Raw genomic sequence first — 23413 nt, forward strand, 5'->3', positions numbered from 1 at the left:
AGGCACGAGCCATTAGCACGTGTAACTTGGCAATGTGAAAAAAAAAAAAAAAAAAAAGGAAGAGAGAGAAGAAGAGGAAATTCAACGAGGAGAAGGGACTTTCCCGGTTTCAATAACGCGTCGATCCCACTTTCACCCTCGCGGTGTGTCCCACCGAGGAGGGGAGGAGGAGGATAAAAGGGAAAACGGGGGGCATGGGGCACCGTGGCGATACAACGCGTGCGAGATGCGAATAACCTTGGACTAGCGGTACTGCGAGTGTAACTATACTACCGGTACGTATCTGCGGTTGCCTCTTCGCGATCTTCGAGTTCTTTGAACCCGAAGCTGCCCACTTATCGTCCGTTTGATATCGCGTTTCCCTTTGCATTGTGAAACGTGTTAATCGGACGATGTTCTCGACGTGTTGAAATTTTCATTGGACGTTGGTCGCAACACAACGTTCTCGTTCGTTCGATCCGCTCCTGTAATATTCGTCGATAACGAACATCGTGTTGTAATCCTTCTCAGAACTCAAAATTAACTCTTTGCACTCGTTTTTGCAGCTCGGGCGAAGCAACAATTTTTGGACGATTGGACCCGTTCGGTGAATTTCTCACCTAACTTTTATATTTTAATATTTTATCTATCTTTGCATATAAAGGAAGATAATTTATCGAGTTAGTATTAAAAATCTATATTGTTGCGTGATGATTTTAATAATGAAGTGATTACCAAGAAGCAGCCTCGGTTTGTCAAAGGGCAAATATCACGATAAAATATATCGTTACAAACCTTACAATCCCCTTCTCTCTATTGTCAATTTATTAACGAATAGAAATAATTTCGTTATTTAATAACGGAAAATTCATCTTGAACTAATATATCCCAATATTCTTCCTTTTTATCGTCAATTTCTTAACGAATAGAAATCACTTCGTTAACTGTTTCATTACAGTATTCCACGCTTACTTAAAACTCAGAAACTTTAAAAAATAATACATCGCCACGTATATTATTCTACACTTTATAAGATTATACTTAAAAAGCTTAAGAATCTACTCGCGAAGCGATATTTTAAAAAAAATCAAACATAAATAAATATTGTCGTTCGAATTGCCGGAGAGTTATACATTGACTGAACCGTTGCAGGCTTAAAACGCGTCTTATATTTCAACGTGTCTTTACGTGTATTAAAGAAAGAAAGAAAATTTGTTACGAAGAAAGAAACCCAGCGTTAAACCCTGTTTATAACGAGAAACTACCGTATGCTTACAAAACTCAAAAACATTCGAAACAATATTCTAACTTGACTCTGAATAAGAAAATCCACCTATTCGACATTATATTATCCCACACTTCGTAATTATTAAGAGCTTACAAAATCCATATTCCGAAAAGAAAACCAATGGTAAATAAATATCGTTCGAATCCAAGCGAAAGAAGATTAAGAATTTTTCCCGAGTAACAAGTTTGGTTTCGAGGGAGAAGGCGGAGGAAAGTGAAAAGGCAGACGCAGAAACGGGGAATATGAGCGTGGACTAGCGGTACCATGAGTAAGTTAGCGGAATTCTGGTCTACGCCGCTTCAACCAGAGCCAGTGGAGCGAGTCGAGACGCGGAGTCGTTCACAGGAGAGGCCTGGTGGCCAGCCGTTGACTGGGCCACCGGCTGAATGGCGGTGCGCGTCGCTCATGGTTGTGCACCGCCTATGGACTTTCACCTCTTTCCTCTCTCGCTCCACCATTTCTCGCGCGGACCTGAATGAACCTTGGATTCGAACCATAGTTTCCCATAGTTTGGTGGGAAGTCTTCTTCTTCTTCTTTTTTCAATTCTTCGTGGATTAATAAACGTACGCGAGTCAGCTTTCACAGTTCTATCTGGGAAATTTTGTCAAGAACGAAGCTCGATTATTTATACTCGAAGAATATTCGTGGATGAATTGTATGAAGTTAATCACGCGCAAGAAATATTTCAATTTTTAAATCGTTAAATATATTTATTTGAATACGATAAGACTGTGTTGAAACAAGAACGGAGAAAGAATTACTCGAATCGGACTCGTTTTCTAAAGATTCGAAGCTCGACGATCTAAAAAGCGAGCCACGAATCACTTGCTCGTCTCGAGTCTGATATTCGTCTTGCCTTGTTCCACGCTTTAGAGAACGCGTTCGTTAAGCGTATCAAAAATTCCAAAACGAATCTCTATGGAACTTTGATCGTTTCGTTATTCCAAGAAGACTGCGCTCCTTCGTTAACGACAGTTTGACGAACTCGAGATCAACGTGTCAGGTCTTCTCTTTCGATTTAAGATCGGAAATTTCTTTGCAAATTTGAATACGCTACTTGGTCGACATTTAAGTTCGAGCGTGTATACAAGTCAGAAATTTAATTTTCTCGAATTTTCCGGGACCAAATTCAGACGCAGAAATTTTTCTGCGATCGGTCGATCTCTCGCTTCTAATATAATACCGTGAAAATCGTTATCACCGTGTCGAATCACGACTGTACAACAATGCGCGCAACAAGCTGCGCGATTAATTGGGTTACAGGTGCGATAACCGAGCAATTTTCCTTGCGTCGAGAACCTCTTCTGCGTATTTCTATTATCCATAATCGAAATTGAGAATGGTGAGGTCGATACTGTTGTTTAGAAGAAAAAAGAAGAAAAAAAAAAAAAAGGCATTCGATAATACGTCGTTCAACCGATGAAATTAAAAATTCTACGCTATTAAATCTCTGCTCTCATTCTTCTATTCCTTCTCCAAAGGAGAGGGAACAATTGACGCGAGTACAACGCGATCTTTGATTATCTTCGATGCCAACGGTGAATATTTCTATGTGGATGCGAATATTTTTATTTAAAAAAAAAAAAACTGTCGGATATCATTTCCATTACTAATTAACATGTTCAACGTGTTATATCTATATGGTTTTAATTTATTATTGACAGCTATTAGTACACGCTTCGACCAATTATTTTTCAACATAAATGGTTGAAACGTATTCCCAGATATTTCGAATTAAATTCTTTTATATATATATTGTATATGTATATTGAATAAATATTAATAAACCTTTTTTTTTTTTTATTGTCACTTTCAATTTAGCGGAATATTTTACTCTTTCATCTTTACGAAATGGATATTTTAAATATTTCGATCAAAAAGCGTTAAACACTTTTTATTAACATCGGGTTATTTATTAACTTGTATCGTCCAATAATTGAATCGAAAATATTATGTGTGTAAATATACGATCGTTAAGAATATTTCTCATCGATTTCTTTTTTTTTTTTTTTTTTTTTAAATATTCGCGAAATATCGAACACCACTGCTACGAATTTCTGGTATATAAATGAAACTTAATTACGGGTTTATGCGTAAATCCGTCGTTTTCGATCGTTTTTCTTTTCTTTTTTTTTTTTTTTTTTTTTTTCCTGGAAATTTCGCGTGAAATTTCAAATTCGTTATTCCCTAGTTCTCTACTTTTTAAAATAAAAATTTTAAATCGAAACTCTCACCATTCCTATGTATGTAAAATAATTTTGTAGAGAATTTTGTTTCGCGTGAAAGCGCTGCAATTTAAATAAATTAAAAATAAAAATTCGCTTTTTATCATTTAAGTATTTAAATGATCACACATCTCCCAAGGGATTAACTGGTTAAGTTAAAAAAAAAAAAGTTGGCGAAATTTCAAAAAGTTTACCCCAATCCCAATTTTCTAAATTCCGGTATCCTAATTAAAATCAGACTCGCACGATAAATATTGCATACGACGATTTTCTTCTCTCGCGAAATAACCACGAATTTGAATTTTCTACACCTGTTCTAAAAACTCTTCGAAACGATTTATCGAAACATAAAAAAGTTCCCTCTAGTTACCATAACAACCGTTCCTCGTTCAAAAAAAAAAAAAAAAAAACTCAAACTACAACGTTCGCAAGCCTCGTAAAATAATTTTCCTCGAATTCAATCGTCACGTCTCTCTCGCGTTCCTTTTCCTTCTTACTCCTCGATTTCTTTCCTCGATATTTAGCCCGTGGCAAGATCAGCCACGAAGATCGTGGAATACGTTATCGACGTCGTAAAAAGGTAGAAGAGAGGGGAGGGGGGGGAAAGAGAGAAGCATGGAAGGGGAAGGATGGCGGGCGCGCGTGCCCGATGGATCTCTCGTTTCACTTTTCGTGGCTCGGAAGAGTTCTTCATTCCCGACACAAGGCGGTTTGCAACCGCGTTGCACAACCGTTCCTCATAACCGGTCGAGCGTAGCTTCGAGCGAGATCCAATCCTGGCCAATCTTATCCTAGGCCTGGCTGCCACGATCGTCTCTGTCCGCCGGCCTAGGTTGGGCTAGATCGCGTATTATGCCGTTGCAACCAACTTTCTCCCCGGGAGGACGATGCACCTGGCCCCACCAGACCGAGGCCTGGCCCCAACTCGAGCATTTCTTTCCTTCCAATCTTTGTGTTAGGAAGTTGATGATTCTCTTTCCCCCTCCTCCCCCATCCTTCTATTTTTACGATGGAGATTCTCGCGGCGATTCTCTCTCTCTCTCTCTCTCTCTTTTTCTTTCCTCCTTTCTTCTCTCTTTTCCGCTCTTTTTTCGTTCTTTTGGGAAGTTGATGACGCGGCGAGTCTTTCTTTTTCTTTCTTTTTTTTTATCTTTCCGTTCGAGATCGATAGCGCGATTCATTCTTCCTTTCTTTCTTTCTATTTTTTATCGTAGGAGATTCGTTGATTTGAATATCGAATAATTGAATATGCTCGGTTAGGAAATGAATTTGGCTTTGTCGAAACGAAGAAGATGATTTAGATTTTTAAATATAGTTTGATAGAGCTCGAACAATGTCAAAAATACGTGGTATCGAAATTCTAAAGTCCAGGTCATGGAACGTCGCATCTATTTTGGTCGTTCTGTCGTTAACGTAACGATTAATGAAGTCAACGAGCCGCGTTAAATGGCTTTGGCGGAAGCTTCGAGGTCTGAATAGTTCGTAGAAATAGCTTTTTATGAAGGCCGAAATAATTCGAACGCGAAACCTGAGGTTTGACGACAAGGTTTAACAAGGAGTGCACGAGGAGTTTCTTTATAAATACCGCCAACTTTCCAAACTTTTGTTCCAAACGAACCTCGTCGAGTTTTTAATCCTTTTTTTTTTTCTTTTTTTTTTTCTCTTTCGCGTGAAACGAAATTACCTCTCTCCGATCCATCTCTTTTTTTTTTTTCATAATTTTATTAACAAACAAGAAAAAAAAAAAAAAAAAAGAAAAAGAAAATTGCTTCGACAAGAAAATTCTGAAACATTCGATCATCTTTCATCTCGACAACAAAACACAAACTTTTCGTTTCGTGAAAATTCAGTTTTCGAACATGGATGCAAATGCAATTACAATTTTTTTTTCAATTTCCACCGGGCGAAACGGAAAACTCCGTTTCGAAGAAACGGATCGCAGGTGGCAGACTTCGAGAGCATTCGGGGCCACCGTACGTTTTTATCTTCCATCTCGGATGGATCCTCTCCCCTCCCCTCTTCTCTCTCTCCAATAACCCCGTGAAACTAATTTAGCTACCGAGACCGATGACTGCCGAAAAAAGGACACCGCCGATCGGGTTCTCTTCCCGGGACGAAATTGCGGCGGTAAACCCCGCAGTTTTAACGCGGCGAAAAAGCTTCGCATCGAATTTTCGGCAACGGCCAAAAATGACGTCAATGAAACGGGGAGTAATAGCATTTTCCCAACCGCTCTATCATCCCTCCTCCTCTTTTCTCTCTCTCTCTCTCTCTTTTCTTCCTTTCTTGTGGGACAGCAGAAGCACCTCGCCGCTCGATATCGATTCCATTCGTGCGAACGAAAATTTTAAATGGAGGAATTATATTATAAATGTATATTGTGAATGGAGGTACGATCTTGCTTGGTTCGTAATTATTATTTTTTTTTTTTTTTTTTTTTTCGTTTGAAATAACAATGCAGTCGGATTACGTAGGCGTAGATTTATTAGATTTATATTTCATTAATAATAAAGATGCGATGAATGAGAGAGTAACTCGCGCTACCTTATGTAACCGCGGGGTCGTTGACACTGATATACTTTCTCCAACGAGAAGTTATCTGTCATAGATAGAGACAGTTATCCGTATCGTTTGACAAACGAAAGACAGTCGGCGTGACGAAGCAATTATTATTTATTTTTTCTCTGTTGCGGAATTTATATATATATATTATATATGTATGTCTTTCGTCAATCAAGTTTCGCAGCTATCTTAACGTGATTTCGAATTCACGATTCTTAATTTTTTTCCACGTTTAAAAATCTGATAAATTTCTTCGAACAATTCTTTCAAAATCTTCTATTGTGCATTTCTAAAATATATTTTAGAATTTTTAATCTCGAAGAAGTTGGATTATTGGATAATATTAAAATCTAATAAGACCAGTAATAAAAATCTGTCAACTTTCAAAGAAATCTTTATCGTGCATGTTTTTTAATTTAATCGGTAAAATTCTGGAATTTTCGATCGTTGAAAATTCTTCGAAAAACTTTTCAAAATCTGAAACATTCCAGAGAAATTGCTCCCACTACTTTTAATTATAATATTACAATAAATAATTCTAAAATCTATCGAGAGCTCTGATAGAAATTTTCCGTAACTTGGAAAATATCTCTAATGTGCATTTATAAAATCGGTTGGAATTATAACAAATAATTCTAAAACTCAACAAGATAAGTTGATAAGGTTCTTTCGAATTCGAATCAATTATACCAACTTTCAACTTATCGTTTTTCTTTAATTTATAAAATTACAACACTAATTAATAGTTAAATAATTCTAAAAGCCAACAAAAGCGTTGATAAAAGTTTTTCAATTTTCCAGTCGAATCAACTTTGAGTCATTCACCATTAATTTATTCAACTTCTCGAAAAAAAATCTCTCTTCTAACTTGTCTTCCTCAATTTACAACACTACAAATTAAATAATTCTAAAAGCGAACAAAAGCGTTGATAAAAATACTTCAATCTCCAAATCACACCAACTTTCAACGTCACGAAAAAAATCTCTATTTTAATCTTTAATCGTCTTCTTCAATTTACAAAATTACAAAATACGAATTAAATGAATTTCTAAAAATGAACAAAAACGTTGATAAAAATCTTTCAACCTCCAAATCACACCAACTTTCAACTTCACGAAATAAATCTCAACTTCTACCGTCCTCTTCAAATTTACCAATATTACCAATTAAATGATTCTAAAAGCGAACAATCTTTCAACCTCCAAATCTCACGAAATAAATTTACAATATTACCAATTAAATAATAATTCTAAAAGCTTTTCCATCAACCCTGACTCTCATTCGCACCAATTTTCAACAATTTTCTTCGCCGAAACAAATCTCTATTCCTATTCATCTTTCCTTCCAAAATTACAACCCAATTGAAATAATTCTATAATAATAAGCAGGAACAAACGCGGCGATAAAGCGTCATCCAACAATCCTTTACCGATCTCTACAAACTCTAAACGAAACGTTCGGCATCCTCGCGCTCCCCACCTTCCTCCCCGATCGGTGTGTCCACCCCGATCCCGCGGCGCGAGGAACGCCGCGTATCACTCGCTGTGGATAAAAATACACCGTGGGAGCGATGACTCGGGCATAAAAATACAGAGTGCAGAGATGCAACGGTGCTTGCGAATATCTCGAGACGCGAAAACACGGCGGGGCGGGGGCGGAGCGCACGCGCCGACTGAATGGGACATGTAACAGGATTTACGGGGCGAGGAGGAAGCGGGGAAAGTGGTGTCGATCGGGGGAAATTTCCATGGGTTCGATAGCGTGGACGACTTGGGGAGTGTGTAGATGATCACAGGTCGTGTTACGGGGAGGGGGAGGGATAGGTTTGGGAATCGTTTTGAGGAAATCGTAGCTTCGTTTCTATAGTTCAGAATTAATTTTGAGTAGGTAATTTTGAGGCTATGTTAGTTGAAATGGGTTTACCGCAATAATTTCGTCAACAAATATCGAAGGATATTGCTTGCTGTTGCTCAAATTCTCTAAAAACTATTCGTACGCGATATTAAAAATCTTTTTAGTCGATAAGGAGATTCTTGAATCATACGATTGAAACTTTTATTCCTTTCACTTTTTTTTTTCCCCCCCACGTTGCGTTAAAATTAATATAATCGAAATGTTAAAACGAACAAGCGTCTTAAAATATTCCGCGCACTTTACGTAAAGTGTATGTAAGTAAACGTTATAAACGTTATCACGTTTATCGTTGACCTGGTTTCGACGAGTGACAAGAATTTTAGAATTTCTTTACCATTGTTTTATATATATATATATATATATATATAATGTACATATTAACGAAAATTTATGGAGGAAAAAAAATATGGCGCGATGAATAACATTCGCGGTGGTAACGAGCCGACTCTTTCGTGCAAAGAGCAAATGGTCGATTCGGCATTAAAAGCAGGGTCATTGACTGGTGGCGGTGGTTATACAGCCGCATCCACCGAGCGTATCCACACCGGAGGGGTCGTTTTTACGCGTGGGAGTTATTAAAAGCCAAAGTAACCGGGGAGAAAAAGCGGCCGGCTTAAAAAAGGAGCCGAACGTTGCTATCTTTCTGCCGGGTGTCACGGCTCTTTGCCTCGAAACCCGCGTGGCCCGCTCCTGAAAGGAAACAGCGTTTCTTGCGGCTCGATGGAAACCGATTTCTTCCTTCGATAAAAACGGAATAATTCAAACCTGTTGTTTTTCCAATTTTTCTCTTCGGATATTCTAGGTAACGAAAATTCCACGCAGTGTGTAAAGTATCTGAATATTTCGTGGCTTAGAATGTTATGTCGAAAAAGGAATGCGAGTATTAAAAAGAAAAAGGAGAGAGAAATGTAATAGATTTTCGCGTATATGTATCAATCTATAAGTTTGATCGTGAAATTGAGGAAACCTTAACCTTTAAATGAAACGGTTCTGAATGTCGGGAATGTGGTGCAACAATCTAAACCTTGCCAATGGAGGGACTTTAATCTCGACCACGCTTTCCTTCCTGTCGGATAACAAACTCGGTGGAGAAAGAAAGAGAGACACTTGACAATGGACCTCGCTGTTGCGGTCAGCTGACTGTTTGATATTAAAAAAAGAAACAGAAAAAAAGAAGTAAGATAATCCTACCGCGGTGATGATAACGAACCAGCCTTGCTCGCTTGTTTCCAGACTATGAATTTTATTTCGACTCGATTGTACGTTATTCGATTCTACACTCTTCGTCGTCAATATCTTTATAATAGATTTATAAAATAAATCTATTACTGGAGAACTAAGTAAAAGTAGAAAAGATAATAACAAACTCTGATGTCACGAGTAAAGATTATATTATAACACTCGATTCTCGAATTAGTTAGGTTAGGTCAATAATATATCGATAATGTACGTTTATAACAGTATCTAAATAATATTTAAACGCAGTAAGACGAATACGCTTTCGATGCATCGTGACGCAACGATTTTACACACTGAAGAATATAAAATTTACGAGAATATGGAATAAAACGGTGCAGACTTACCGGTAACAAAAGACGCCATAGCTTGGCAATTTTGCTTCAAGGACGCGACGCGCGAAACACTCATATACGCTTCGAGGATCTACGAACTACTGATCTTCGGCAAAAATCGACTTTTTCCGTATCCTTGCCCCACTTTCCTTCGATCTATTGGAGCTTCCTTATTGGTTGATTTATCGCATATTTTCGACATATTTCGGCACTTTACGAACTGGCTTCTCAAATTGCCAGCGTTTGAATAGTTGTGCAATGTTAGAAATTAAAATGTGTAAGAAAACGATAGATGGATTATACGTGTGTATTTTAATATTTTTATATGTTAAAATCTTTAAAATAATTAAAGATACTATCTTATATTTTTAGTTATATTAATTGATATGTAACAAAATGTGAGTTATAATAATTTTAACAATTATTTTTACAGATTACAAATCCTCTTCTTCTTTTAAATTAGAATTATAAAATAATTTCTTATAAAAAATTGTAAACAATATTCTTTAATGCTTTTAATATCTCGATATCTTTATATTTTTGGCACAAAATTATTAAGCAATCTTTTGTACGTGATAATGGTTGAAACTGCGATTCCTTACGTAACACATTTTTCGCTGAAATAAGCGTACGCCCTAAAAATTCCAAAACCCCGATGAAACTACATGCGTTCATCGATGCTTTACGAGCTTGAAAGCTTTGCAGGGCTTCCGAAGTGCAATGACATTACGTTTCCAGTCACCGCGACCTCTTTCTCTCTCTTATACAACACGAAATATCTTTCAATGCGCATTGCACGATTGTTACTTGGTCGTCAATAAAGTTCTTTTTCGGTCGAAAAAGAACTTCGCGATTTGTGAAAATATTTCTGCAAAAATATTTGATTCGATTCGAAAAATTTGAAAGCGTAACTAATGGAAAGAATAGAAGAACCTATTAAAAATTTAGTGCGCGTGAATTTAAATTTCTAATATAATATAAATATAAATATAAAATTCATACGCATAAATTTTCAGTGTTTCATATGACGTAAAAATAATATACGATGTAAATTTTACGAGCAAAAATTTAAAGGTTCACTTTCCATAATGAAATAAACGATTCGAATAGTTAAATATATTATATATTTATCGTTTTATTTTTCCGTAATAACATCGGCACATAATATCGGGATAAGCGTTAACAGTTTAAAATACGATGATATAATTTATTCGATTAAAATTTCAAAATAATTTTTCTCCTCCTATAAAATCAATCAAATTAAACTGTGATATAATATTTCAAATTATGAGCATTGCACAAAAGTTACGATACACAGCATACATATGTCAAAGTATAAATATGACTTTAAGTGAAAGTGAGTGGAGCGGAAATGGGACGCGCGTTTAGATTGACATGTGAATAGTGCCGCAAACGAAGCTACAATTATAATTTGTAGATTCACGGTTTAACGAGACACACATAAATCGTGATATAAGAATATCCTATCTTTTTTCATGTTAGCATTTTCTTTCATATACGCAATATTCTTTATTTAATGGGAGATATTTGATTACTAAAAATAATAGGTAGTCGTTACCAAAACCTGAGAAATTAAAGATGATGTTCGTTGAATTTTAATATTTTCAATCTAAATATCATCGTTTGATACAATATTACTTTCTTCTTCAAAATATTCGATTACCAAAAACTGGTATAATACCACTTTGGTGCCATTTCCACAAAATCTAGGAAATTTAAGATTCCCGACCAAATTTCCATATTTTCAATCCAAATATCCAATCATTTTTCTTTTCAAAATAGTTATCAAAAACGGTACTTACCATTTCCACGAAACTTACCAAATTCAAGATATCGATACTTTCAATCTAAATATCCATTTTTCCCCCTTCAAAATACTCGGTTACCAAAAAATGGCACCCAATACCAATTCCGGTGCCATTTTCAACAAACTAAAAATTGTCTATATATCTAATTTTATCATCTTCGACCCGGAAATATCATCGTATTGCGATAAACGCCAGTTTTTTCCGTTTCCACGATGCGTGAAGAATGGTCGCCAGCGGGTTGACCTCGGGCAACTTTCACCGCCGCAGGATCACGACGTTGCCCTTTGTATGTATAGGCGTGCACGTTCGTTCCACGTAATTTATGCATGTTGCGTGCGATCATGGTCTCACCAGAACCGAGACCCGCCTGCATGGTCAGGTACACGAGGAGGAGGTTGCGGCTTGCGCAACCACCCACGGTTCATGCACCTTGCCCTCTCGAGGCAACGGCCTGCGTTTCTCTTCCGCGTTTTCCTGTCGTGAATCCAACGCGTGGAACGTTCGAGTCGAGGACGTTTTACGAGAAACGGTCCGGCGATTGTATTAATGGACGTGTTCAATGTTGGCCAGATATTTCACGCTTAATAAACAATTTACGACGATAGAGATCTCGACGAGAGATATCGGTTAACGCACCGTTGCTCTTATTATTCTTTGGACACGGTCTTAATTTCTTCACTTTTTCTTACTAAAGAGGAGGGGAAAAATTGTTGGGCGATAATTTCGACAACGCGATACAAAATTTTAAACGCGTGCCTGTTTACTGTTGCGGTTGATCATGATTATTGTTACGCGCGCAAAGCTCTCCATGTTAATCTCCCGGAGAATCGGGAGAGAGTCTGTTGCTTCGCAGTGTTGGTAATCCGATAGTTTGCCACTTTGGCAAAGTCCCGAGCGCTGCAGGATAATTGGGAAGACTGACGAGGACGGGATGGAATAGGTGATTAAAGCGATCCGGTGTGATCGATAGTACTAATCTCGCGACAACGATTTTTATATTTCGAAAGGAATTTGAAAAAGGCGAGGACGAGATCAAAAAAGAGTTAAAAAGTGTTAAAAAGAGAAAGAATAAGAGAAAGAAATATAATTTGGTAATATTTAAAATCGATTGTTCGGGCAATCGCGTTTCACCGATCTCTTATTTCCATGATAAAATTCACTCCGCGAGTTGACAAGCAAGCAAAGAAGCAAAGAAGAAGCAATTTTATCCTCTCTTCTCTAAACTCACAAAAAGATTCCGTTAATTCCTCGGGAATCGTTTGTATCGTCTGAATGCGGTTTCGAGAGGGGACCACCACCAACGTTCAAAATACATCATCGAGTAGTTTACATCAACGAATACACCGTTCACGAATAGCTCTCTCTCTCTCTCTCTCTCTCCATTTCTCTATCTCCGTTACCACGCTTCTTTGCTTTTTCCTCCTCCTCTATCCATTCACTTTGGAGGAAACTTTAGAAGAGGGGAAATATCTGGCGAAATTTGACACTTTCGAGCGAACCGAGCTAACCTAACGCGATATTCGTAATTTTATTTATCGAGATATCCGAAACGGATATTGAACGGCTGAAAGTTGGAACGAGAATCGCGAAATAATGCGAAATATTTATTTCAACGATTCCTCAAAATCCGAATTTTTACCTTTAAAAATCGTGCCTACAATTTATACGTATGCTTCTCATCATCAAACTATCTCCAGAGAACGATCCAGATATCGTGTTCATTTCGTGGATATATTACGCGATGCTCGCGAGGTAAATTGAGCGTTAAACATGTTTCCAACACCAAACGGAACCGTGTGAGAAGAGATAAGCGGCTCGAACTTTACTCACGGTCGTGGCAAGTGCAATCTAACCTCACATTTCAAACTTCCCTAGATACATATTATTCTCCGTCCAATATCTCTGAAAAATATAAATAGGACAGACTAAAAAATAAACTCAGTTCCAAACTTGTGGCAAATTGGCGAAAAAAAAATCGTTCGTCAACGAACTTCGTAGATCCTCTCTCGAAGGAAGTTCTCGCCATACGTATATACATACGATCGTATCAGCTCGACGAGAAACAACCAATCAGGCAGAGCCACGTTCAAAGAAGTTGTTCTGCGAACAGCTACCGCAATCTTTCCTTCTCTTCCCTTCTGGTCGCGCTTTAACGGTTGTGCGTGCGCGCGGACGAATCGTGAACAGGCCTCGCGATCGCACGCGCTCCTCCTTCTCACGCACAGGGCTCACGCGTGCGCGCGTGCACCGCTAACGCGTGGACGGACTCGACGCGCGCGCGCGTCATCAGACACACGGTGTGTGGCGCGTCACCGACGAGCCAGGACGTCGTAACAGTAGGTCACCAGTGAAAGTGGCTGGCTAGCAGCAGCTAGCTAGGCAGCGAGATGATTGCAATTGCACCGCAACCAGGGGAGTTTAAGCGGCTCGCTTCCTGGCGTCGGCCGGCTACCGCCATTATACTCACTCGGATAATCACCGTTTCTTTGTCCGGGATATTACTTTCTAAACGCTCCTTCCGACGCGCCTTTGCTCCTTTGATTATCGATCTCCGTGTTTTCTTTCTTTCTTTCTTTCTTTTAAGAGTTGTTCTCTCTCTCTCTCTAGAAATAAAAAAAGATATGTGGGAATATTTTGTGTATATTCGTATAACTTTGCATCGATTGTTTTCCTCGGCTAGAAATAAAAATTTTTGTATATATTTTTGTTGCGTGATTCTCGATATACCCAAGTCCTTTTTACCTTCCGTTGCGTAACTTGTTCCATGCCACAAGAACGTACTACGACAATATCGTTGAAAATCGTAATCGAAGTTTATCGAAATGGAAAAGTTTATCCGTGAATTGTAGAAATGCTTATAATATGCCTAATTAAATCGGTTCGTTGCGTTATTCTTATTATTATTATTATTTCTACCTATTCCGCCGCCCAGAAACGTTTTAATCGGGCGAGAAGCGATTAGCATTAAAAAGAGGTCGCGATAAAGGCGAGGCGCATAAATCATAAATCTAAAAACGTTTCATTCATTCGTGTGCGCGAATAAGAAGCAAAAGTGCAAACGCAATTCCCTGCTCGTTAAATCGTTGCCGCGCCTATACAACTGTGTATAGCGGCCGATGACAAATCCAATAAAGAATGTACACAGAGAGCGAAAATGAGGAAAGGAGGAGAGGCGGATGGTGGTCGGCCAAGAAACAATATAAATACACAGACACACACGCGCGCGCGATATTCCGAGGATACACGTTCGAAACAGACGTTTCCTCGTTCTGTACGTGCGGCTTCATAATTCATTCTCGCCTAAGGCTTCCTAATCCACACTTCCACCCGGTTCCAACCTAGTTCGAAAAATAGTCCGGGGTGAAGAGGAACAGGGATACGAAGGAGTGGGGAGCATGCATCTTTCCATCCTTTTCGAGGCGCTCGCTCTTTCGCACAGGTGGCTCCGTTCAATTTTTCACGTTCCACTGGATTGGCTTCGAATTCTAACCTTTCTTAAGCCGAATCAACAATTTTTTTGAAACTCTTTCACCCGCGAAAATTAAAACTTTTATATTTTGTCAACAGTCGTGTTTTATACTTAACAAGGTTATCAATCGTGAGAATGTGATTGTATATAATAATAAAATTTTCTACGTATAGAAAGAATTTTTTTACGTATCTCAGTGCGGTGTCTTTCTTGGCTCCTGTGATGTCCTGCTTCATCTTCATCGTTCCTCTCTCTCTCTCTTCAATCGTCAATTTCTTTACGGAAGTAATTTCTTTCTGAAACTAGAAGAAAATCTAGCTAAAATCTAGATAAAAAGCTTAATCTATTCGCTAAACTAAAAAAATTCAAACTAAATATTGTCGAAGTTGTTAAGATTAATTCTTGATAGATTCGAGCGTGAGATGAAATTTACGATACGATGCTTGATTCGATATGATTAGAAACGATGCGATTTATCGAGTCAATTCGTGATCAGCTATTTCTTCGGGCGGACGGAATTATTTATTTACAGCTCATCGTGTATCGGCCACGACCGAATCCTCAAACATTCGCGTGCAATCGATTTTCTGTTTGCTTTACGCTCTATGAATATGTGCTCTCTAGGATGCGCCTCTAGGAAACCGAACTTCGAAATTCACCGCTCATCGATCCAAGGTAAACTATTGTGCTCGCCGTGGCTGCGCCAACTCGTAATTCCCGCCGTGCATTGACGATGCTGCGTTACAATACCTGTGTCGTGATACATATATTCATTCGTCGAAGAAAGGATCAGCAATATTATTTATCATCGGCAAATTATAAAATTATCTCGAATTCAAACGTTTCGATCAATTTTTAAGCAACAACGAACGAATTCCACGTTTATGGGGAGAAAATAGGCGGAAATTCTTGGCGGAAATGACGTTATAACGGGTTTGAACAAGCGCGAAAACAATGTCTATTATTATAGGTGCTGATCTGGAGAAGAGCAGTGATTGTGGCAAGAGAATTTCGAATAATCTAATTTCGGGGGTGGCCGACGAAAGGAATGAAAAAGAGAAAAAAGGAAGAGACCTTGTGCCACTGGGTTAATGGCGGCGATAAATGAGAGGTGTGCACGACGTCACCGTTAAAACAGTCTCTGTTCCCACGATGCCTCTAATTTCTTTTTAATCCGCGCCGATATCAAATATTCCGCTCTCTTTGTTTCCCCTTTCAACGGTGTTCCTATCTCGAATCGAATCCACTCTATGGATAAACATATGGATTTTCCGTTTAATCCTCGAAACGTTGAAGTAGCCGAGTATAAACATCGTTGAACGTCACACGCGAGCGTAATTGCATATTCCGTTCCAAAGTATAAAACGAATTTTCTTAAGGCTTAATTCGACAAATTTTTATTCGAATTATCTCGAGTGCGGGATCAAACGTCGTCCCGTTGAAAAGAAAGAAAAGTACGAGGAAAGTTTAAACAAAAATTGAATCAACTTCTCCGAGTTTCGAGCTCCGAGTTGACGTATTATTATTTTCATCCGGATTCGAGTTTAAATTCCATTAATCCAAATGGGCATAAAATCAGGACAAAGAGAAACAGAATTCTCGAACTTCGTTTGAAAGCTTTATAATTATTATTTCCCGCTTTGAAAAGTTCGTATTTGCGTGGTAATTAAAAGGAGTAATTTTAATGTACGATTTTAATAATGCCTGCCTCCTTTTAATCCCATCCTAGAGACGTTAAAATCTCGACAACGATCCGTAACGAGTTTCGAACAGGGAGACAACGTTCGATGCACCGACATCGAGCCCAACCGAACTCGTAAATCAAGGAAACATCGCACAAATGCGCCTCGTGTACGATTACACTCGACCTAAGAGTACATACATTCGGTATGTCTGCAATCGTATATCCCGGCCCACCGACACAGGTCGTAATGTCTCATCAATGTTGCACGAGCAACCAGTCTGCTACGTGTTTCCTCTTTTGGTCCAAAGATCACGCTTTCTTCTACGCGAAAACTTATTGTGCACCAAAATCGTTGCCAGATCGAATCTTTCGTCGAATCTTTTAAACGCACGCGAGTTTCTTAATATATACATTCATCAGTATTTTTTTAAAAATTAAACGCGTACTAACTTGGATCAAGATTATAATTTTATTCCTACTTTTGTGCCACTAGTTTCTTAATCATATATATTCACACACACATATAAAGTTTGATTTTTTTAGAAAAATTAAAATTGCTTTGATCGAGATTAAAATTTTTTTCGTTTTAAAAATGGCTCGTTCGTATATCTACGTTTGTATTCACTGTAGTTGTGCAAGTCTAGTTAGAATCGTGTACGAGTCTAGGGATTTTCGTGAACCGCAAAATGGATGTAAAGCCACGTGCTTTACATCCGAACAGATATTCGGCCCGTGGTGGTATCAATTCTGGTGGTCCGTGAATCATCACGGCTGATTGGCAACGCGTCAAAAGTTTGCATAATCAACACCAAAAATAAACGAACGACACGCGGCTAGACAAGCGGCAGGACGTGGAAATTAGTAGCGGTGCCTGCTAGACGCAACGCTCGCCTCTTAAATAAATATTATCGTTATCGAAGTAAGTCCAAGCTGAGCCGGGGCAAGTCATCGTCGCGAATGGATTCGGTATCGGACATTGTCTTGTACGAAACACGAGTGGATTCGTAGAAATTTCGGAAAGATGCCCACGTTTATTTATTTTTCTTCTTTGTATTTTTCTAAATATTTAATATTTCTGTATTTATTTAAATAGAATTTGATAAAATGGAATATACGCTTCGAGGTAAAGCTAGAAGTAGAGTTGGAAAAGTTATTTTTATTAACGCATTAATTTCGAAAATTCCTGGAGAAACATCAATCTGTAAACGATTAATAATCATTAATATCGAAAGGATATAACGAGTAAATATTTATACAGATTACTTAACGATTTATCATTTAATCAAATAATGGTTATGGAAATTATAAATAATAAACGCTGAATCGTATCGTTTAAAAGCTTTTTCTCTCGTAATACGAACAACGGTGGGAAAGAGAGGGAAGAAAGAAAGGGGGAGGGGAGAGCACGGTGACGGAACTCGAAGCGGTCGTTTAAATCAAGCATAAATCTTAGCTCGTCAATTAACATGAAAGTTAACACGAGGTAAAGAAAGGGAAGAGAGGAATGGTGCACGAGCACTCTATGCGTCCCTTTTCTGGTCTTTCTGAATGTTTGTTCATTTTTTCCGCTCAGTGCTTGCCCTCTGTCTCCCTTCCCCGACCTCCACGCCCCTCTATCGCTCCCTCCATACCCTCCCGCTCCTTCCTTGGGCCGGAGTAAGGACGGGCATTGACCTCCACGCGGTGTATGGAGCGCTGCACCGAAATACATCGTTGTTGCTCGCACATGCGTCTCTCCCTCTCTGCTTCTCACTCTATCTCTGTCTCTTTTTCCCCTTTATTTTCTCTCTCCCTCCCTCTCTCTCTCTCTTCTCTCTCTCTCTCGCATCCTCGTACACGATACACCCGTCTCTTTCTGATCTTCGTTCTTTCGACCACCCTGTACTTCGTCCCCCTTTTGCTCTCTCTCTCTCTCTCTCTCTCTCTCTCTCTCTAGGGATGCATGGAAAAACCACGAAGGGCGTGAACACGGCCGAAAAGGGATTCCTGATAATAATAATAGTGACGGGTCTCCGTAAGCAGAATCGGTGCGCGTACGTTTCATCGTTCCGACTATAATATTTTTTAGACACCGCATTCTATCTTCGCGAACATTTCGGTCGGTAAAAATGTATATATAATTGCGAAACGCGATAGTTGGTCGGTTTTGTTAAACTGAGAAACGGTGCGAACGATTTCTCTGCAATAGCGGTCAGGGTGACTCGAGTTTCGCGCCATGTAAACACATTGCCCGCGCGAAAATGACCGGAACGCTTGTGACATGATGACGTTTCACGTTCACTTTGTGTCTGTCGGTTACGAAACACGCGGCAGTCTTCGTTCCTGGGAAGCGAAGAACACGACGTTTCGGACCTACGCCAACGAAACACGAAGCGTCTACGACATAAACGGTAAGAAAATGAAAAAAAAAAAAAGAAACTACGATAGTTGGTTCTCGTTAACTTACGGTAGAGAGAAAATTTTCTGTTGATCAGTGTTCGTGCGCTCGTTAAAAGAACGTTACGAGTTCGGCAGCTGTCGGGGCGGATGGGTACAACAATCGTTGCATTATGGGCGCCGCGACTGCCGAAAGGCTGGGTTCAACGCCCTTTTGATGCACTCCGAAACTCCTTTCCTTCCGCTCCTTCGCCCTCCTTCTACGATCGATAAAGCCTGACCGTGAAAACGCGACGAATGTGCACGACGACGTCCAGTCGATTTTCAAGCTCCCCTCTTCCTACACCGCCCTTCCTCGTTCCCACTCGCACGCGGCTCGAACCTTCTCGCTCGCTCGTTCTCTCTCTGACTATCCCGTTTTCCGTCTATCTGTCACTGTTTTACTCGCACGTGCGCCGTACCGCGACTCTCGTCAACAACTGACAACCATTCGGCCATCTTCGGCGTTCCTCGTCGCTTTTCGGTTGTGCAGATGGTGTAACGTCGTTGCAGCGTGGTGGTCGTGAGTGTCAATTGAAATTTTTGCTTGATTTTCAACGAGATTTGCAGTTGTCATCGAGCAGAATGATTCTCGAATGTCGTAATCGATCAACGCGGATCAAAGGAGAGAAACAGGCGGCAGAAGTAAGCGATTCGCGCGTATAGGGAGTGTGTTGACGGACACAGCGGCAACGAGGTGGACTGGGACAGGTCAAGGACCTGGGGACTGTAACGATACGAGAGCAAATCTTACGCTCTAATGAGTTGTAGACAGAAATGGCGTTTCGTTGTATTCATTGATGTTTGAAAGAGTTGTTTTTTATGTACGTAATAATGGCAAAATGTGCTAGAGAATAGAGAATGTTTCGCGAAAGGCTCTATCAAAGCATTGTAACATTGTTAACATTATATGTAATGTTTCTAACGATGTGTATTTACAATTTCAAAAACAAGTGTATTCTAAACTAGATATCAATAAAAAGAAAATAACTTACCTCTTTTTTTTCTGGAATCAGAAAACAACTCGATAAAAGCGATCTGTTCTATCTCTGTATGTCGATTCTTATGTCGTTTTACGTTTGCCCTTCGCGTGATAGCAAATTTTAAGTAACTTAATCGTGTATTATAATACATTAACGAATACCGTTACCGTTTGCTTGCCGTGAATTTGATCGTTCTACTTTTCACTGTGTACCGATCCGTTAACGTAAAAGCTATTTCCGCTTTTTGAGCTTCCGTGCGTCAGGCCACAATTCGAATAATGTTTATAATTGCTCGATTGTGTAGCCACTCGACTGCGATAATTCCAGCGTTAAGAAGGGAGACTCATACGTATATAGCTTTCTATCTGTCTTAAACTTCAGAATAACAAATAGAATATAATTATCATCTCGTGTGCATCTGCGATATAAGAGATGCATTTCGAAGATTCTGTCCCATTGCATGCTTTTTTACGAGTTTTAAATATGCATCATACTATATATAATAATAAATTCGTTTATTGCGTCTCGTTGCACATCGTTAATTATATTACGTAAATATATTCTCTGTACTCCGCTTCCTTCCACGTTTATGATGAGATGATGTTTATGAAAATTCGTTTGAGATATTTCGATAAAAAAAACTTTTACTTCATAAACCTTGTTGGATTTATCCTACTTTAAAATTCCAAACTGCAAATTAAAAAAAAAAAAAAAAAAAAGGAAAAAAAAAAAGAAAGAAAGAAAGAAAGATTAAAAGTTCGTCTTAAATACCTCTAAATCTCTTTATTTAAAATCTCGTTAACTGCATTCCAGACAGATGACGTCGTTCGAAAGACTTACAATTGAAAATAGTCTCCATCGACCGAGAATAAACTCCGATCATCCCGTATCGAGAGATACACGTGTACCCCGTATACCTTTCCCTCTAAAAATAATATCACCCTTGAAATCCGAAAAAGCTGCGGCCCGTCGCAGCAAAGAAGCCCGAAGAAGAACGATCCTAACGTATCTGCTACTCTAGTACCGAAAAAAACTTTCGGTGAGAACGAAATACGTATAACTCTCGACAGATAAGTGCACACATACATAAATGTCGCACACGTGTGTTCACGTGTTGCGTGTCCTTATCGTCGCTCGAGAATTCGTTACGAATATTATACTTGGCCGTCTATCGTTCCATATATTCCATGGCCTACGCGGTCTAGGCTAGATTCTTGCGTGAAGCGAAACGAGAGAGGCGCGTTACCAGCCGCTGAAAGCGACAGAGACAGCTAGAACAGGAGCGGCCGCGGGGCGGGACGGGGAGGGGCGGGGCGGGAGGAGTAGGAGGGAGGGAGGGGGGGAGAGGAGGAGAGATTCAGCTCCATCTGGCGGAGGTGCATGGCGATATTGGCTCACCGTGTTCACACGTACATGCCACGCCACGGTCGCGTGCCGTGTGTGTACGAGGCTGGTGGGTCGGTGTGCGTGCGTTCCACAGCGTAGACGGGTCGTTGACCCCACGGCGCACTCTGCGCTACACGTATTCCAAACTACACAAAACACAACGTGTCTCGGTAACGCTTTACAGGCCGTTTCGAATTTAATCTGACGCTAGTGCGGTGTGCATGCGCAATCGCGCGGTCGCCGCGAAGAAACACGCTTGTCTAGCGGTGTCTGAAGGGAGAGGAGAGAGGGATGAAGACAGGGAGAAAGAAGGGAAAAGAAAAAAAAAAGGAGAAAGGAAAAAAAAGGAGATTTAAGACGCGAGGGGCGGGAGAGACGATCGATCGGTTACAAAGCGACCGTAAGATAGTAGGATTGGTTCTTGAGCGTACGGAATGGTCCCCCCCCCGATCGTTCGTGGATTCGCTCGCCGGTTTCCCGATCGGGGAATAGGCACGAGTCTTGTTTACCCCTTGCACCACGCGCGCTACTGATTAAGGAGGCGATACACTCGCAGGGGAATCCTGGCATTTTATTGCGTTATGTGCGGGAACTAGCTTCGATTCTTCTTCATTGTTCCGCTTTCGCGTAATAAGTTGAGTTTATTCACAAGGGATGGAAAACGAAGGATATATAATTGACGATAATAAGGGCAAACGAGTTTTAAGTTTTAGAGAAACTTGTGTTTGTCGTTATTGTTACATCTACGCACAATTCTGATTGATTATTATTCAAAGGTATCAAGGTAAACGCAATTGTAATGTTATTTGAAATTTTGTTTGATCATTTTCAAAACGTGTTGACAAATGCACTGTTAATCAGAGAAACGGGAAGGTGATGAACACACGAGGGCGTTGAAACCGTCCTATTGTAGCTGCTCTACGATATGTTGGCTCCCAGTTAATTTCGACAATTAGCAACCGGGGGCTTCGTTGGAGATATTGGAAATAGATTAGGGAAACGATGAACACGAGGGACGTTCAATTTGACACTGGGAAACGAGAATTATCTCTTCGTGATTTCTACATTCTTTTACTTATCAATCAATTGTACGTTATATCGATACGCATTTTTTTTACTCCAGCTATCACTATTAAATTTTCATACTCCACTCCTCCTCGCTATATATTTCACCCGTTTTTCTCTCCAATAACTGTCTATGCAACAACGATTTCCAACTTCCCCGCCCATCGCGTATACGCGGAAACGAGAGCATTTAGATACTAATCGGTCGCACGTGACTTTCTCCGGCTCGCGCGACAGTTCCATACGACGGGGGCCAGTGACGCTCCCTTTCTATAATTAATCTTAAAACCGTTCACAGCGTTCAGCTTTAAACGGTCAGCCTTCCGATCTCGCATCTGATTAGGACGTCGAAACGTTCTCCTCGCGCCCCCTTTTCCCCGTTCTCTCTTTCTTTCTTTCGCCGACAGATGGATGCTCGATCACAATCAATTCGGACGAAGCGCTGCTGTAGCAATTACCGAATCCACAGACGATACAAATGGTTGAAAAGTAAATAATACGTCATTTGATATCGATTTCAATATTTTTTTCTTTTTTTTCTTTTTTTTTTCCCCTCCCGAATACACGCAATTCTCGTGCGAATATAACGTTCTGCGACGTTGGGGCACAGATATTATACCAGATATACACATGCATCTGTGCAACCTGGTGGTTGTTTGCTCACGACTCGTTATCGGCTCGAGGCCGATGTCACGGTGAAAATTGAAAAGCAGCTGCTGCCGCTGCTGCTGCTGCTTTCATCCGGGGGAGGGGAAGGAGGGGGAGGGGAAGGAGGGGGGGAAGGAGGACTTATCTGTTCCCTGGGCGTGTGGCTGCGACGTGTGGACGGGTTCTATTATTAACGGTGTCTCAAGGAATTTCTGGTTCCACGGTCACAGCGGAATTTTTACGCTTCTCGGCATTGTCCCGTTACTAATGACCCGTGACTCTGAATTAGAACTCTATTTCTGCGCCGCTCTGATATCCGAGATCGCGACGAGAGTGCGTGGGTGTTTGATACCTTTTCTTTCCATCTTTTTTTTTCTTTTTTTTTTTTTCTTC

General features: G+C 39.8%; 1 protein-coding gene and 2 long non-coding RNA genes across 4 annotated transcripts in view; 1 reads left to right on the plus strand and 2 right to left on the minus strand.

The window, feature by feature from the left end:
- Positions 1–9802, minus strand: part of LOC147657585 (uncharacterized) — a 36066-nt gene extending 26264 nt beyond the window's left edge. The window contains exon 1 of the long non-coding RNA XR_015292076.1: positions 9554–9802. This is a non-coding gene — a long non-coding RNA (uncharacterized LOC147657585). The remainder of the gene's footprint in view (positions 1–9553) is intronic.
- Positions 1–23413, plus strand: part of Hr4 (nuclear hormone receptor 4) — a 140450-nt gene that overhangs the window by 18236 nt on the left and 98801 nt on the right. The gene's annotated exons all lie outside the window — the stretch shown is intronic.
- LOC147657586 (uncharacterized) lies at positions 17773–20693 on the minus strand. The gene is made up of 2 exons (XR_015292075.1): positions 18970–20693; positions 17773–18899 (listed from the first exon to the last, which is right to left on the minus strand). It is a non-coding gene; the product is annotated as an uncharacterized LOC147657586 (long non-coding RNA).

This window comes from Apis florea, unplaced genomic scaffold (genome assembly GCF_048593485.1).
Source record: "Apis florea isolate Af1SG1 unplaced genomic scaffold, ASM4859348v1 contig_3068_pilon, whole genome shotgun sequence".
Taxonomy (NCBI): Eukaryota; Metazoa; Arthropoda; class Insecta; order Hymenoptera; family Apidae; genus Apis; species Apis florea.